This window comes from Mus caroli, chromosome 7, assembly GCF_900094665.2.
Source record: "Mus caroli chromosome 7, CAROLI_EIJ_v1.1, whole genome shotgun sequence".
Lineage (NCBI taxonomy): Eukaryota > Metazoa > Chordata > Mammalia > Rodentia > Muridae > Mus > Mus caroli.
In genome coordinates this window covers 83,982,595-84,000,645 of record NC_034576.1, presented here as the reverse complement: position 1 = coordinate 84,000,645, position 18,051 = coordinate 83,982,595, and the positions used below count along the sequence as shown (strand labels likewise).

Here is an 18,051-nt window from a genome sequence, read left to right as displayed (position 1 = left end):
TTCTAAATATTTTTTTTTACCATATACATACACAATTTTATGATTTTTCTTTCTTTTCTTTGAGACAGGGCTTCACTGTATAATGGCCCTGACTGTCTTGGAACAGGCGTTGAAGACCAGGCTGGCCTTGAACTCACTTGCCTCTGTCTCTCAAGTGCACCACCACTGTCCAGCTATACTAAGTTTTTGATTCATATAAAAGCATGTTATTTTGTCCACAATAAGACTTGAGGTAAAAACAAAACAAAACAAGAAAGCTTGTTGGTAATCTATTTTATGGCAGAATACACCAAACCAATAGACATTATTAGGCAATAGAAGATTAAGAAAACATTTTGTTATGGTAAAGTATTGGTCTGAATCCAGCTCTATGCTGCTAAAGTTGAAGACCGATGGTTCTCAACCTTCCTAACGATGTAACCTTTCAGTGCAGTTCCTCATGTTGTGGTTACCCCAACCTAAAATTATTTTGTTGCTGTTTCATAACTATAGTTTTGCTACTCTTATGATAAATATCTGATATGCCAGATATTTGACACATGGTCCCAAAGGGTTACAACCCACGCTGAGAACCACTGAGATAGACTGTATAAAGTCACTGCTACTATAGGAGTAGATAATTTTAATTTTGAAAATGAGAAATAATGAATTCTTTTAATTGGTGTGTTTAAAAAAGTCAGTCTATTCTATGATAGATTAATGTTTTAGATAGTTGTATGATATCTTAAGTATTTTAATTAAGCTTGTAAAGTCAAATGATTAGGAAAGAGAAGGGCCTGGGATCAGAAAATAGTTGCGTTAGCTTTTAAATATATTTTTCTCATTTAATGAGCACATAAATCCTTTCTTCAAAGATTCTTATAATTGCTCTGACTCATGGTGTAATAATAGTAGTACTGATAGTATTAATTTGCTCAGCACATAATTAGGTGCCACGCACTGTGGTAAGTACTACATGTGTATTAATTCAGACCCCCCCACACATGTCATAGTATTGTACTTTTATGTGTAGTGGACATATAAGAAAAGTGTTAGGACTGTTCTCCGTCTAACAGTGCTGGTTTACTAACCCCACCCCCAAGTGTGGTTATTCATGCCAAACATTGCTACTTACTGCTAAGTTAAACTATTTGAGGTGTAAATTGAACGCTTTGCTTATTTTTATTCCAATTACACAGTCACCCTAAACAAGATCTCTAATTTTGGTACGTAAGAGAAGGAGGAAGGCATGCCAGGTAATATTTGTCCAGTTCAGGAATATGATGCATCTTCCTAATGGTATTAGGAGTGAGGCAAAGTGGCTGGATAGATTCTTTCTTTTTTAAAAAAAATTTATTTATTGTATGTATATGAGTACTCAGTACACTGTCATGTTCTTCAGACACACCAGAAGAGGACGTTGGATCCCGTTACAGATGGTTGTGAGCCACCATGTTGTTGCTGGGAATTGAACTCGGCTGGATAGATTCTTAAAATTAGATTTTTTTTTGAAAGAATAAGCATTCTATACCTCCCTCGTGAAGAATGAATTTCTCTCAGAAGGCTTCCCCAAGTCTGTATGTGTCTCCTAACTATTGTCATGCTTTTCTCGTTGTCTTCATCTCTTCTGCAACTGCTGCCACTCTATAAAGACTTACAGTTGATCATTGTCCTGCCTTCAGATATGGCCAAGATCCTGATTTTTTTTTCTTTTTTTTTATTAGGTATTTTCCTCATTTACATTTCCAGTGCTATCCCAAAAGTCCCCCAAACCCCCCCCCCCCACTCCCCTACCCACCCACTCCCATTCTTTTGGCCCTGGCATTCCCCTGTACTGGGGCATATAAAGTTTGCAAGTCCAATGGGCCTCTCTTTCCAGTGATGGCCAACTAGGCCATCTTTTGATACATATGCAGCTAGAGTCAAGAGCTCCGGGGTACTGGTTAGTTCATATTGTTGTTCCACCTATAGGGTTGCAGATCCCTTTAGCTCCTTGGGTACTTTCTCTAGCTCCTCCATTGGGGGCCCTGTGATCCATCCAATAGCTGACTGTGAGCATCCACTTCTGTGTTTCCTAGGCCCCGGCATTGTCTCACTAGAGACAGCTATATCAGGGTCCTATCAGCACAATCTTGCTAGTGTATGCAATGGTGTAGCGTTTGGAGGCTGATTATGGGATGGATCCCTGGATATGGCAGTCTCTAGATGGTCCATCCTTTTGTCTCAGCTCCAAACTTTGTCTCTGTAACTCCTTCCATGGGCTGATATTATTATAGCTATTATACTGTAATAAACAAAAAATTAGGGTTTTCTTGTTTTGCATTGTTAAAGGGGGCTTTAAATTTTTTGGTAAGCTCTGATATAAAGATACTGCTAAGTACTTAACCTGGTGTATGAGGCCTTTCCAGTCTCCTTTATTCTGTACCTAATACTCTGCCACTCTGGAACACTTTTGATATAATGCCTTTCTGCTTTCTGTGTTATTCCCTAGACCCCTTCCTTTCTCCAGCTTCCAAATACATTCTCCATCCAAAGTCATGGGGGTTAGAGGACAGAATATGTTTACAGCATGTTGTAGCTTATGGTTATTTATGACGTGATCAGATCTTAGTTCTTTGTCCTAACTTTCAAACTTTCTTGTAATTAGATCTTTGTCTCACGTTTAACCCTTGAGGTGTTGCCTATAGATCAAGGACAATTAATTAATGATAATAAAGCAGTGAAGTATATAGCCTTACATGTGCAAATTGTAAATGTGTGCCTTAATGAAGTTACAAAGTGAAGTTGAACATCATCTTTTATAAATGTTCAATTGTGAAAAGATCCTATGAGTGGTGCGAGTCAGTAGGGCTTGGCAAAACAACCTTGTAGAATTGATTATTCTGGTAGCCTTCAAAGGGTGCAGAGGGTCTCTATTTTCAAAAGCTTGACGCCAAGGTAGGATATGAATTTGTTCATTCAATGCTATTCTACAGCTTGTAAACTGTAAATGCATTTGGTCTTTCTCATGATCACCTGGATTATAATAGGCTAGACAAAGTAACACGGTGCTATTCTGTTTTGATGAAGCTATAAGTTAGTTCCAGTCTTCCATACTTGTACTGATTCCCAAGTTATTTTAAAATGATTGCACTCCTTATGCTGATTTTCTTCTTAGAAAGCTAAGTCTGTCTGCTGGGTATGGAGTCTCATACTTGTAATCTCTTCACTTAGGAAACTGAAGCAAAAGGATAACTTTGAGTATCTCCACTCTACCTCCCCTCCCCCCTCTCCCCTCTAGGCTACCTATGGAATTCTAGGATATTTGTTAAAGATCAGGGAATGATGTGATTTCAGAGGGGATGTAGGAAGATCATCCTATATAAGAACCTGTCTCAAAAGAAGAAAAAGAAAATTCAATCTGTCAACCAGTGTGTTATTACTTAAAGCATGCGGCTTTGAAAGTAAAAAGTGAGGGAACTGAAGTATGAAAATGATATCAGCTAGGTAGCTGCCCTTGGTACTAATAAATGGTGATACTTAACAGTTTCTAGAGAGCAGTAGAATAGTTGCATGGGAAATGTGCCAGTGGTGGCACCACTGATAAAAATGCCTCTCTTCTTTTTGTGACTGGCTTCTTTCATGTTTTCAAGGGTTATCCATATTGTACCATGTCTCAGTACATTTCTTTATGTCAGATGATAGTCCATTGTGTGGATATACTGAATATTTGAGCTAAATCTGTGTGGATCTGAAGTTCATGCTGTTGCTACCATGTCATGTAAATTATTATGTATGTGTTGCTAGATGAGGAGGTTCTTGGGGAAATGTCTTTTTACTCTTGATAATAGTGTTCTGAGTGCTTTGTTAATAATAAACATTCATTCGGTGCATTGATGTGTAGGTAGTAAAATGAAGTCTTTGTTGCTTTTTCTAGTTCATAGTATTGTTGAAAATAACATTCTATGTGAATATAGAAAACCCAAGCATGTTTTCCTCATTTCTAGGAAGAAGAAGCAGGAAGGATAAAGGATTGCTGGGACAACCAAGAAGTTCCTGCACTGTCTACATGTAGCAATGCCAATATCTTCCGAAGGATAAATGCCATTTTGGATGATTCACTGGACTTCAGTAAAGTCTGCACAACACCTATAAATCGAGGAATTCATGATCAGTTGCCAGGTAACGTGAGATTTGAAAATCAGATGCACAGGGCTTGTACAGAACTGCAGCTAAGTAGTGCATGCTAGAGGGCTTATTGGGGGGCCTGTGAAGAGCACACTGAGTCGCTGGCAGTATTTGCCCATTTCATGGTTTGTATTATGGATTGGATCACCTCATGTGTGGAGACTGCCTGTAGTTACAGAATAATCTGTTTTGTGTGATGGACAGGAAGAGTTGAATTAAAAAGACTGAAAGTAGAAGTATTGGTGTGTGCAGTGAAGTGACTGGGAGTAAGTGCAGACATGTAATTCTAGCTCTTGGGAGAGGGAGACGAGGAGAAATGTCAATTTGGGGACAGCCTGGGCTACGTACTCATTTCAGGGTTAGCATAAGATAACTAGCAAGATCTTGTTTTTGAAATACAAAACATAACCACCAATTGTTAGTCAAGGTTCTAGCCCCAATACCACAAAGGAATATAATGTAAATCATATTGTTAAAGATTTTTGGTAGCTGTTTACATTGTGGGGCTGAAGAGATGGCTCAGTTGTTAAGAGTATTTCCTGCTTTTGCAGTGGACCTGAGTTTGTTTCTCGGACAAGCATCAAGTGGCTCACAACACTGGTAACTGCAGTTCCAGGCAATTTGATACCCTATCGGTCCCTCAGGGCACTAGTCACGTACATGGTACATATATTTAGGCACTCACATATACACATAAAAATAATTTTTTTTAAAAAGTTAGGGTTGAAATAAATTTGATACTTAGTTCAACTTATATAAAATACTGTCTTGTCAACATATAATCAACATAAAAATATACTAGTAAGCTGTATTCTGTCTTTATCACTATCTTATTCCTCTGAGCACAGGGTCTTTCACTGAAATTGGAGCTCACTGTTTCTTGGTGTCCCTACCCCAAGCTTTCTGCTAGACTGGTAGCTAGCAAAACCCAACAATTCTGTTTCCACCATTCCCTGGTACTGACATTATAGGCACATATGGCCACCTATAGGTTCTTATATGAGTGCTGTGGGTCTGAACTGAGGTTTTCATGCCTATGTCGCAAGCCCCTTTACCCACCAAACTATCTCCCTAACTCAGCTCTTAGTACTAAGCCTTGAGAATGAAGTAAATTTGTCATAATGTGCTAGTTATATTTCAAATACTCAGTAACTACTTGTGACTGGTAACAACTGTGTTAGATGGCAGTCTTTAAACCATGAATGCAGGTCCACAGGCATGTCGTTTTCCCATAGGTAGCAACTACTGATTAGTAAGGGATGGGGAAGCTTCTGAAGATAACCCTTGCCAAGAAATCATGTGTACCTTGACAGTGTTTCATAGTCTTCTCTGGGAGTTGCAACATGCTTTAAGAATGTTGATGTAATGTTTTGCTTCGGTCATTTTAGAAGAAAGATTACATTTTTAATTTTTTTAGAATGGGCTGTGAAAAAAAAAAAGCAACAGATTTCCCAGAATGACTGGCAAGTACTGTTCTTTAGTTATATAATCTGTGATTTAACTTTTTAAATTTAGTGTTGGAAATAATTCCCACGAAGATGTAGGGCCCATGAACATTAAGTAGCTAAACATTTGGAGGAAAACTAAGAATAAAACTGAAGGGTCTGTGATGGCTCAGCAGTTAAGAGCACTTACTGCCTCCCAGCACTCGCATGGTGGTTCACAATAACCTCCAACACAGTTCCAGCAGTTTACAAAGCCTTTATCTGACTTCCATAAGCACTACACCCATGATGCTTGTACTCGGGCATGCACAAATATACATAAAATAAGATAAACAATTTAAAAAGAATAAAATTGGAGCTGGGTGTGGTAGTGACCACCTATAATCTCAACTCTTGGGAAGCTACATAGGGGTATTGTCATGAGTGCAGGGCTAGCCTGAGCTACTGAGTGAGGCCCTGTCTCAAATACAAAGACAGAAAGCTACGTTGGCCTGTGGTGTCGGTAGAATTTGTTTCTGATGAACTGCACAGGAAGGTAAGTGAGGTACATTTGACAGTCTGGATGTTTGACGCTATCAACTTCTGAAAGTACATAAACATATAAAGATGAGATAACTAAACTCTATTAGCTTACAGTGAATTAAAAATTCATGAAGGTTCCTTAGTTTCTAATACATGTTCTGTTACTCTTTGAGAAAACTATATGATTATATTTTCTGCTAAGACTTGGGATAAGAATATAGCTTAATGGTAGAGTGTGTGCTTAGTATAACCATGGCCTTGGGATTGATTTCTAATTGAAAATAATAATAATAATAATAAAGACCATCAATAGTGGCTTAACCTCAGTGAGTTGCTTCAGTCGAGCATAAAATATTTTTGATTGATAATTTTTTCAATTGGTGCAAGATTGTTGAATTGTCTTTATAGAGTGTTAGTTCCAAAGCCACAAAGGTAATACACATTTTGTTTCAAAAGATTCCTAAAAACGAAATCAAACATTCCCATAGCATTCCTATATTCATTGTAAATGGTATTGTGGCATTTTCATACAAGTAAATGTTATATATTGGGCATATTTCCTTTCATCGCCTCTCCTTGCCTTTTCTTTCTCCCAGTTAGTTCTTTTCATCCCCTTCGATAGTTTATGTCCTATATATGTACATAATATTTATGTATCGGTATATGATCTAGGGTCTGTAATATGAAATAGAAGATTTGTCTTGTTGAGACTAGATTAACTCACATAATATGTTTATCTTCGGTTGCATCATTTCCTGCAAACAACCTAACTTCATTCTTTATGACTGAAAAAAATGAAATTGTGTTTGTTTGGTTTATGTATGCTTGCCCAAGGAGTGGCACTATTAGGAGGTGTAGCCTTGTTGGAGTAGGTGTGGCCTTGTTGGAGTAGGTGTGGCCTTGTTAGAGTAGGTGTGTCACTGTGGGCATGGGCTTTAATACCCTCATCCTAGCTACATGGAAGCCATTATTCTTCTAGTAGTCTTCATGTGAAGATGTAGAACTCTCAGCTCCCCCTGTACCATGTCTGCCCGAACACTGCCATGTTCCCATCTTGATGATAATGGACTGAACCTCTAAACTTGTAAGCCAGCCCTAATTAAATGTTGTCTTCATAAGAGTTATAAGAGGACTATGTAGACCAGGCTAGCCTAAAACTCACAAAGCTCTTCCTGCTTCTGCCTCTTGTGTGCTGGGATTAAACGTGAACAGCAGCATACACAGCCTTTTTATTCCGTTTAAAAGTTTTATTTGACTGTGGGAGTGAGTGCTCACAAAAGCCACACACATGTGAAAGTCGGGGGACAACCTGTGGGCGTCGTCAGACTTAACAGGAAGCACCTTTACCTGCGGAAGCACCTTACTGGCCCTGCTCTTCGGATGCTTTCATTTAATGCCCACAACCAAGGAAAAGCAGAATTTTAGAATGCTCTTGAGTCCTACCTATGAAAACAATATAATATGAAAACATCATCCCAGAGAACATAGTTTATTCTTATTGAACCACAGCAGTGCAAACTAGACATGCACTGATGATAAATCGGGGATTCCAAAGTCTGAGAGTTTAAGCTACTTGGGAATCATTATATTAGAAGTACAGATGAAGCTGGGCAGGAGCACACACCTCTAAAGCCAGCACTAGGTGGGGCAGCAGGGGCAGGAAAATCAGGAGGTCAGGGCCAGCCCCACGCCCCACATAGTTAAGTTCCAGGCCAGCCTGGGCTTCATGAAACCCTGTCCAAAAAAAAAAAAAAAAAAAGTTGTAAGAGTTGCCTTGGTCGTGGTGACTGTTCATAGCAGTAAAGCCCTAAGACAGTAAAGCCACCTCCTTGTCCATTTGTCTGCTGTTAGACACCTGAGTTGGTTCTCCCAACTTTGCTGGTGTGAGCAATGTTACAATAAACATTGTGCAGTGTTGACACAGAAGCCTTTGGGTAAGTACACAGGAGAAATACAACTGGGTCATGTGGTAAACTTTTCTTTGTATGTGGTTTTTTTTTGTTGTTGTTTTGTTTTGTTTTTTTGTTGTTTTGTTTTTTAAGGAACCTTCATATTGATTTCCATGGTAGCAGCATTATTTGATATTCTTAACATATAAGTGGTTACCTTTTGTCCACATTCTACTTAGTATTTGTTGTTGATGTGTTTGTGTGTGTGTGTGTGTGTATACACCATGAAGTTCAGGAGTTCATGGCTGCCAGAAGTGTTGGCTCCTCTGGAGCTGAAGCTAGTGATGTAGTTGTGAGCTGCCATATGTGGGTGCTGGGAAACAAATTCTGGTCTTTATAGTAAGAGCAATAAGCGCTTTTAACCCAAGAGCTATCTTAGGACATTGTTTTATTTTCTTCCCTCTCTCCTTCTTGTCTTTTGGAGTAGGAGATGAGGTCTTAGATAGATAGCCTTACCTTGGCTGGCCTGGAATTTGCTATTTAGAACTCAGACTCAGGAGCTCTGCCTACCTCTGCTTCCTGGGTGCTGGAATTGAAGGTATGCACCCCCTGCTTCCCCTGTTTGTTTTTTTAATGACTGTTCTGACTGGAGTGGGGTGGATTGTAAAGCTAGTTTAACTGCAATTCTCAATAGATAGTGGCCACTAGTATTTTTTATATTTTTGAATTTTGCTTCATTTTTGAGAACAATCAATTCATTAACCCATTTAAAAAATATTCTAGAGTCCCTCCCTCCATTCTCCCTCCCCAGATATTAAAAAAAAAAACAATGTCCTAGAGTTAACTCTCTGTCTTATGTGTAGCTAGCAAAGATTTTCTCCCATTCTGTAGGCTCTCTATTCATTTGGTTAACTGTTTCCTTGCTATACAGAAACTTTTCAGATTTAATGGGATCCCAGTTGTCAATATTTTTGAGCAACTGGAATCCTATCCAGAGCGTCCTTGCTCTTTGTGTATATCTTGTAGGGTTTTCTCTGCTTTCCATTAGCCCTTTCAGAGTTTCTGGTTCATTTGTTCCGGTCTTTGATCTATTCGGAATAGATTTTTTTATACAAGGCAAGGTGCTTGGATCTAATTCCATTCTTTCTACATGCGAGTATCCAGTTTTTCTAGCATTATTTGTTGAAGAGGCTGTCTTTTTTTTTTTTTTCTGATGTATATTTTTGGTATCTGTTAAAAATCACCTGGATGTAGTTCTGTGGACTTATAGCTGGGTCCTCATTTGTAGTTCATTGATCTATATGTCTACTTTTGTACAATGTAATGCTGTTTTTGTTACCACAGCTAAGTAGTATAACCTGAAATCAGGTATAATGTTAATTTAGGATTATTGTCTTGCTCAGGATTGCTTTATATTTGTACTCTTCTCTGATTCTATATGAATTTAAAATATTTTACCAATTTCTGTTACAGTGACATTAAAATTTTGATGGGAATTGTATTGAATCTGTTAGTAGTATAGCCATTTTTCACAGTATTACTTCAAAAAAATTTTTTTTGATCTTAGCCATTCTGACTGGTATGAGGTGGAATCTCAGGGTTGTTTTGATTTGCATTTCCCCGATGATTAAGGATGCTGAACATTTTTTTCAGGTGCTTCTCAGCCATTTGGTATTCCTCAGTTGAGAATTCTTTGTTTAGCTCTGTACCCCATTTTTAATAGGGTTATTTGATTTTCTGGAGTCCATCTTCTTGAGTTCTTTATATATATTGGATATTAGTCCCCTATCTNNTTTAGGATTGGTAAAGATCCTTTCNCAATCTGTTGGTGGCCTTTTTGTCNTATTGACAGTGTCTTTTGCCTTACAGAAGCTTTGCAATTTTATGAGGTCCCATTTGTCGATTCTCAATCTTACAGCACAAGCCATTGCTGTTCTGTTCAGGAATTTTTTTCCCCTGTGCCCATATCTTTGAGGCTTTCCCCCACTTTCTCCTCTAAGTTTCAGTGTCTCTGGTTTTATGTGTAGTTCCTTGATCCACTTAGACTTGAGCTTTGTACAAGGAGATAAGAATGGATCATGAGCCGGGCGTGGTGGCGCACGCCTTTAATCCCAGCACTTGGGAGGCAGAGGCAGGCGGATTTCTGAGTTTGAGGCCAGCCCGGTCTACAAAGTGAGTTCCAGGACAGCCAGAGCTATACAGAGAAACCCTGTCTTGTGAGGCTATGCCAGTGCCTGGCAAATACAGAAGTGGATGCTCACAGTCATCTATTGGATGAAACACAGGGCCCCTAATGAAGGAGCTAGAGAAAGTACCCAAGGAGGTAAAGGGGTCTGCAACCCTATAGGAGGAGCAACAATATGAATTAACCAGTACCCCCCCCCCCACGCCCCAGAGCTGTATCTCTAGTTGCATTTGTAGCAGAGGATGGCCTAGTCAGCCATCAATGGGAAGAGAGGCCCTTGGTCTTGCAAAGGTCATATGCCCCATTACAGGGGAATGCCAGGGCCAGGAAGCGGGAGTGGGTGGGTTGGGGAGCAGGGAGGGGGAAGGGCATAGGGAGCTTTGGGGATAGCTTTTGAAATGTAAATGAAGAAAACATCTAATAAAAAAGAAAATGAAAAAAAATTTTTTTTTACAATTCATGAGCATCATTTCAAAAGCTGTTTTACCTTTATGCTTAGATTTGAAACCCATCTGGAATTTAGTTTTGTGTAAGATTAGCGAGTTAAGATTCATTTTGTTTTTGTGTTGATACTCAGTTGACCCAGCACCGTGTGTGTGTGTGTGTGTGTGTGTGTGTGTGTGTGTGTGTGTTTTATTGGGAATTGAAATGAAGGCCTTACCTGTATTGCTGAGTAAGTGAATTATCAATGGACTATATCCACTTGGTGTGTGTTTATATTTATATATATATATGTATATGTATATGTATATGTATATGTATATGTATATGTATATGTATATGTATATGTATATGTATATGTATATGTATGTATATGTATGTATATGTATGTATATGTATGTATATGTATGTATATGTATGTATGTAATGTTACATGTATGTATGTATGTATTGGCTTATATTTTTTAAAACCTACTTCAATAAGTATACTTAAATGCTTTAACCTCTCTTCTAGTCCACCACCCACCAAAAACAGTTTAAAAAAAGGTTAATAGGGCAAAAAATGTGGACCTGTTTAAAAATAGTTTTTATAGAGCAAATCCAATCTGTGTTGTCAGGATGTCAGCAGTTCAGTTCATACAAACCAGCAGTGGTGGCTTGATCCATTTGCAGACACCGTTTACAAATCAGCAGCAACAGTTCTAGCCAGACAAAACCCGGAGGCTCTGACAATTGGCCCAAGTCCGTGAAAGCAGCAAGAAGTCACCAAACACCACCAAAAGTTCTTTGATGCGTTTTTCTTTATAAAGTCTCTGCAAATGATGAACAACAAAAAATGACATGACAAATACAGTCTTCTTTCAGTGAAGACTAGTGGCAGCACAGCACAGTGATGACCAGCAAAAAATGACAAGGCAAACCAATACCACACAACATTGTCCACTGTCTTGTTGGGTTGTAAATGTACCCTTTCCAAAGATCACATGTCCTCTTAAGCATCCATGCTAGCAACACATCATATGCTCTTTTTCCAGGCTATTTACAGAAAAACACCAAGTGTCTATTCTCAGCAAAACATCTTCCCAAGTGTCTGCTTAAGCAAAAACATCCTCACAAAAAAACAGTTTCAAAAAAAAAAAAAAAATCACATGACACAACTGAGTCTCCAAGAAAACCCAGAATTTCCACCAGTTATGTGTACGTATACATATGTGTTATGTGTGTGTATTACATATGTACACACACATAGTCTTATGTAGACACAAGGAATAGTCTTGTTGCATAGTTGACCATTGGCTTGAATATTGTTTAGTTAGAAATACTCTGTTCTTGGGTGGGTGATGGCTCAGCTTTGCTGTCATTCCTGATGGTGTGAGTTTGACCTCCTGAGTCCACATAGTGGAAGAATCAGTTCCTTGCAAGGAGTCTCCTGACCACCACATGTGCACCATGGTGTATGTGCAACCCCCACGCCCCACATATACACAATTTATGAAAAGAAATAACTATTTGTATGTAATAGTGGCTTGTCACCTCTGAAACCTTTTTCTCACTTGCTCCTGCCTCTCACATTTCTACCATCTGTGTGGCTTTGGGAAGGAGTTAGGTCCTTTGCTCTTTCTGTTTGTGGATATAGTCTAAAAATGGGGAAGAGAGGAAGAGGAATAGTTTAGAAAAGAAATCTCAGCCCATTTCAAAGTAAGTTTTGCACAAAATAGAGGTACAAATTCTGACCCAGGTGACCTGAAACAAATCCTGGCTCTGCTGCTTGTTTGCTTTGACTATGGCCAACTCTGAGATTAGGCCTGGAGCAGTAACAGTACTCACTATGGGAGTTTATGAAACTTGGATGTTGGTGTTGAGTATGTTGACATTTAGTAGTTTTGGCTGATAACACATTGGTGCTATAAACATTGTTGTGTATGAAGCCTTATAGACAAATTGTCAAGGGTCTACATTCTGGTAAAGAATATTTATGTATGGGAATCTATTAAATGAACAACACGAAAATTCCTCTAAAAGAAGTTGGGCCAGTTTTCATCCCCACCAGAAGGGTATAAACCTATTCCCGCTGCTCGACATCCTTGTCTAGTACTCTTTTTCAAGCTGCTATTTTTGTGGAGTGTAATAATACCATATATGGATTGTTTGTTTGTTCTTTGTTTTTGAGGCAGGGTCTCAGGTAGCCATTGCTCTACCTCAGCTTCTGAAGTGCTAGGATTATAGGCATACACCACCAACATAGCTACATATGGTTTTAATTTTGTATTTTTCTGATTGCTGCTTCGGTTGGACATCTTCAGATTTTTCTACTGTACCATTTTTCCTACTCTGTACCATGTTTGTGCAGTCCTTATGCACTCTTACTGGGAAACTAAGTTGTGTAGGCATTCTAATCGATTCTGGAGTGAACTTGTATGCAGTTACTCTTCCAGTCTTTGGCTAATGTCTCAGTGAACATAAGTTATTTTAAGGTAATTCCAAGATATTGATCTTTATAGTTAAATTTTTAACTATATAGTTAAAAATTTTAACTTTATAGTTAAATTTTTGTCTTTTTCAAGGACATAAATATTAGTGTGCTATCTTTGAAAAACTTTGATCTCTCTTTTAATTAATGATATAAATGTTATTTAAATTTCTTAAGATTTATTTTTTGTATATGTGTGTCTGTGATAATATGCCCCATGACGGAATCAGATCCCCTGGAGCTAGAGTTAACATGCAGTTATGAGCTGCCTCTGTGAGTAGTAGGAATCTAACTGGTCTTCTGCAAGAGCAAGAAGTGCTCTTAACCACTGAGCCATTTCTTCATCTTCACCTGCATTTTTCTTATTTCTAAGTTGTTGCTAGTATGTAGGAAGATGAGCCTTTTGTATATTGACACTATGGACAATAATGTTTCTAAGGTCACTTTAAAAAGCTGATAATTACTACTACTTTATAGATTGTTCCAGGATATATATTTATCATATATACATATGATTATAATTTCAGTTCTTTTTATTCCAGTTTCTTTTTTGTCATAGCTTTTCCTCTTACTCTCTTGTAATCCAAGGTTAACTAGAAATGATGGTATAAGCAGTATCGTGTTGTCTTGTCGTCTTGGGGAGGATAGTTTGAGCATTTTACTATAAGTTTGCTGGGTTTGTGGATATTTTCTATTAAAGAAAATTTTAGTTTTCTGAATGGGTTTTTAGAGAAAAATCATATTTTTTTTCTTGTTTTCTTGCAGACAAGAGTTTTGTTATGTATTTCAGGCTGGTTTGGATCTGGCTATGTAGCCCAGGTTGGCCTCAAGCTCACAGCGTTCCTCTTGTCTCAGCGTCCCTGAGGTTGGAATTATAAGTGTGAGCTATAGTCCCAGCTAATGAATGGAAGTTTAGGTTATGCTAACTGTTTGTATGTTGCTTTAGCTTTATGCTTACTTCTAGGGCTGGGCTACATCTTGGTGTAGACTGGTTTCCTAGCACACAAAATCAGTCTCCATTATTGAAAAAAAATGACTAGAAAGAAAATTCAAATTAACCAACCAACAAACATATTTGTACCTCTATACATGTGTGAATATTCAGGAAAGAAATAGCAAAATAAAACCAAATTTTCATCCCTTCAGTATATCCAATTTCTTCACAATATATTTTACTTTAGTGTGTTGCTAAACTTGATTTTGTACATGTTGTCTTTAGGAAATTTATGATCATGCACTTGAGAGATTATCTTGCAGTTCCCTTAATATATTTTTAATGTCAGTCTTGTTAGTTCCTTGAAGCAAATTAGAAATTTGTTTCTTCTAAGAGTTTGTATAAAAACTGATGTTACTGCTTAAGTTTTGATGAAATGTACTGGTGAAACCGTCTGGATAATGGAGTTCTTTTTATTTTCTAAGGTAAAAATTTAAAGTTATAGATTGCATTTTTAAAATAGATATGTAAGCATTAAGACAATGTATTTTAAGTTTTGGTAAGCTATATTTTTCTAGGAATGTCTCTTTCCTTTAGATTATGAAGTCATTGGTATAAATTTTTATATACTAGCTTCTTTTAATCTTTTAAAATTAACAATATTCTTGATACTATTAAATGTTTTCCTGAGATTTTGTTAAAATTTTAAAATAAGATCTTGGCTTTGGTTTTTCCATCCTATTATTTAGTTAATTGGGGCAGGGGAGATCACTGATTTGAACATCATTGGGTTTTTTTAATCATTACCATTTTTATGCCTAATGTTCTTAATGCTTTTTTCTTTGGACTTAATATATTTTAAATTTATTCTCTCCTGTAATACATCACAACCACAGTTTCCCCTCTCCTCACACCTTCCACATCCCTTCTCTTCCTCAGATCCATTCCTCTTCAATTCCCCTCCCCCCATACCTCCACATCCCTCCTTGCCCTCAGATCCATTCCTCTTCATTTCCCTTGGGGAAAAAATGAGCAGGCCCCAGATACTAACTGAACACAGCATAGCAAGATACAAAAAGACTAGGCAGTGGGAGGAAAAGGGTCTCAAAGTCAGGCAAAAGATTCAGAAAACTTCCCCACTCCCACTGTTAGGAGTGCCATAAGAACAAGCTAAACAACCGTAATGTATATGTAGAGGATCGAGTGCAGACCTGTGCAGACTCCATGATTGTTGCATTGGTCTCTGTGAACCCCTGTGAATCCTGCTTAGTGAATTCTGTGGGGCGTGTTCTCCTGGTGTTCTCAAACTTTTTGGCTCCTACAATCCTTCAGCTCCCTCTTCCATAGGGTTTCCCAAGCTCTACCTAATGTCCGGCTGTGGGTCTCTGCATTTGTTCTCCTCAGTTGCTGGAGGAAGCCTCTCTGATGATGATTGGGCCAGGCACCAAGTATGCAGAATACCATTAGAAATAATTTCAGTGACTGTTTTGGTTTTGTTTGGTTTTGGTTTTACCAGTCGTATTTGGTTCTATTTTAGGACTCTGAGCTTTCCAGTTTTTGTTTCCTGGCCATCCAGGCAGTGTTAGGCATAGGATCCCTCTCCTGGCACACAGGCCTCTAGATACCCAATCATTGGTTGGCCACTCCCAGAAGTTCTGTACCACCATTACCCCAGGACTTTGTGCAGGCAGGACAGATTGTAGGTCAGTGGTTTTGTGGCTGAGTTGATGTCCCAGGCCCACCACTGGAAGCCTTGCTTGGTTACAGAAGATATCTAGATTCAGGCTTCACATCCCCTGTTACTAGGAGTTCTCATTTAATCTACCCAAATTTTATTAAGTTTTAAATACAATATATTTTAGAATTTCATGCAGTGTATTTGGATTTATTCATTCTCTACTCCTTCCACTACTTCCACAGCTAACCCTCAAAATTTTTGTACAGAGTAAAGGGTTTCATTTTGATATTTCTATGTATACTTGTGATATACTTTGATCTTTTTTGTGATTCTTTTTTTTTAATTGGGTATTTATTTTATTTACTATACTTTGATCTTATTAATCTCCTATGGCATTCTTATTTTTTCTCTTCTTACAATCCTAATAGTCTCCTGTGATTGTTTGAATGAAAATGACCCCCATAAGCTCATAGATTTGAAGGCGTGGTCACCAGGGAGTGACACTATTTGAAATGATTAGGGGGTGTAGCCTTGTGGGAAGAAATGTGTCGCTAGAAGTGGGCTTTGAGGTTTTCAAAAATACAAATGATCTCCTGTGGCTCTGTCGTCCTGCTGCCTGTAGATTCAGATGTAGAACTTTCAGCTGCTTCTCCAGCACTGTGTCTGCCTGCGTACTGCCATGTTACCCACCATGATGATAATGGGCTAACCCTCTGAAACTGTAACACAGCCCACAAATCAGTGCTTTCCTTTGTAAGAGTTGCCTTGGCCATGGTGTCTCTTCACAGCAATAGAACACTGACCAAGAAATCTCTTTTACTTTCATGTCCTTATTTTCTTCCTGGATTCCACAGACAAAAAAGAAATCATGTGATACTTTGATTTCAGTTAATATGATAATCTCTAGTTTCATCCATTTTTCCTTCAAATAACATTTTACACTTTAGTGATGGAATGAGACCCTAATTGAATATTTATCACAATTTCTGTATCCATTTACCCATTGATAGGCACCTAGTCTCATGCTATAATCTAGTTATCATGAGTAGTGCATCAATAGACTTGAGTGCAGATCTCTAGAATACATAAGCTGACTTTGATTTGGGGTAGGGCAGGATTTGGAGTGGTTATAGCTGGATCACATGGAAAGTGTTTTGTTTTGTTTTTTTAAAGATTTATTTATTATTTATTATATGTAAGTACACTGTAGCTGTCTTCAGACACTCCAGAAGAGGGCGTCAGATCTCGTTACAGATGGTTGTTTTGTTTTTTTCTGTGGCTATGATATGGTGTGTGTATGTTTTGTTTTTAGGCATGAACTCACTTTGTATTCTGGCTGGCCTAGAACTTATATACCAGGTTGGCCTTGTACATAGAGATTTTCCTGCCTCTACCTTAAACACATGCAGCAACCCTGTGCTTATTGCTTTGTTGTTTGTTTGCTTGTTTGAGACAAGGTCTCACTGGGTAGCCCAGGCTTACTGGAACTCAAGATCTTCCTGTTGTATTTTCTCAAGTTCTGGGAATATCTTCAGATAGAGTTTTTAGTTTTGAAGTGTTTTTCATTTGTGCTGTTATGGGGACCCCGCCAGAGATGACCACTTCCTAGGGTTAGGCCCCTCTTCTTCCACTGAGGCCAGACCAGGCAGTCCTCTGCTATATGTGTCCAGAGCTTGGACTAGCTCTTGTATGCTGCCTGGTTGGTAGCTCAGTGTTTGAGAAATATCAGGGCCCCATGTTAGTTGAGACTGCTGATCTTCCTATGGTGTTGCCCTCCTCCTCAGCTTTGTCCAGCCTTCCCCTAATTCAACCACAGGAGTCCCCAACTTCAGTCCAATGGTTGGGTATAAGTATCTGCATCTTGTCTCAGTTAGCTGCTTGTTGGACTTCTCAGAGGGCAGCCATGCCAGGCTCCTGTCTGTAAGTTCACCATAGCATCAATAATAGTGTCAGGCCTTGGAGCCTCCCATTGAGTTGGATCCCAAGTTGGGTGGGTCACTGGACCACCTTTCCCTCAGTCTCTTCTTCATTTTTGTCCCTGCAGTTCTTTTAGACAGGAACGATTCTGGGTCAGAATATTTGACTGTGGGATAGCAACCTCATCCCTCCACTTGATGCCCTGTCTTTCTGCTGGAGGTGGACTCGACAGTGCAGTTACCTCTCTGCACTGTCGGGCATTCCATCTAAGGTCTCTCCCTTTGAGTCTTGAGAGTCTCTCACCTCCCAGATCTCTGGTACTTTCTAGGGGGTCTCCCCCACCTCCCACCCCACCCCCAAGGTTGCATATTTCCATTCATTCTGGCCCTCAGGGCTTCTCTCTTGTGTCCCCCCCCATACCTGA

The 18,051-nt window shown here is 38.7% G+C and overlaps 1 protein-coding gene across 7 annotated transcripts in view; it reads left to right on the top strand.

Moving 5' to 3' along the window:
• The window catches only part of Cpeb1 (cytoplasmic polyadenylation element binding protein 1), a 97,422-nt gene that overhangs the window by 16,077 nt on the left and 63,294 nt on the right, over positions 1-18,051 (top strand). For all 7 annotated transcript variants that reach the window (XM_029479985.1, XM_029479984.1, XM_029479983.1 and 4 more), the window contains exon 2: positions 3,966-4,140. The gene's annotated coding sequence lies outside the window, so the exon portion shown is untranslated. The remainder of the gene's footprint in view (positions 1-3,965; positions 4,141-18,051) is intronic.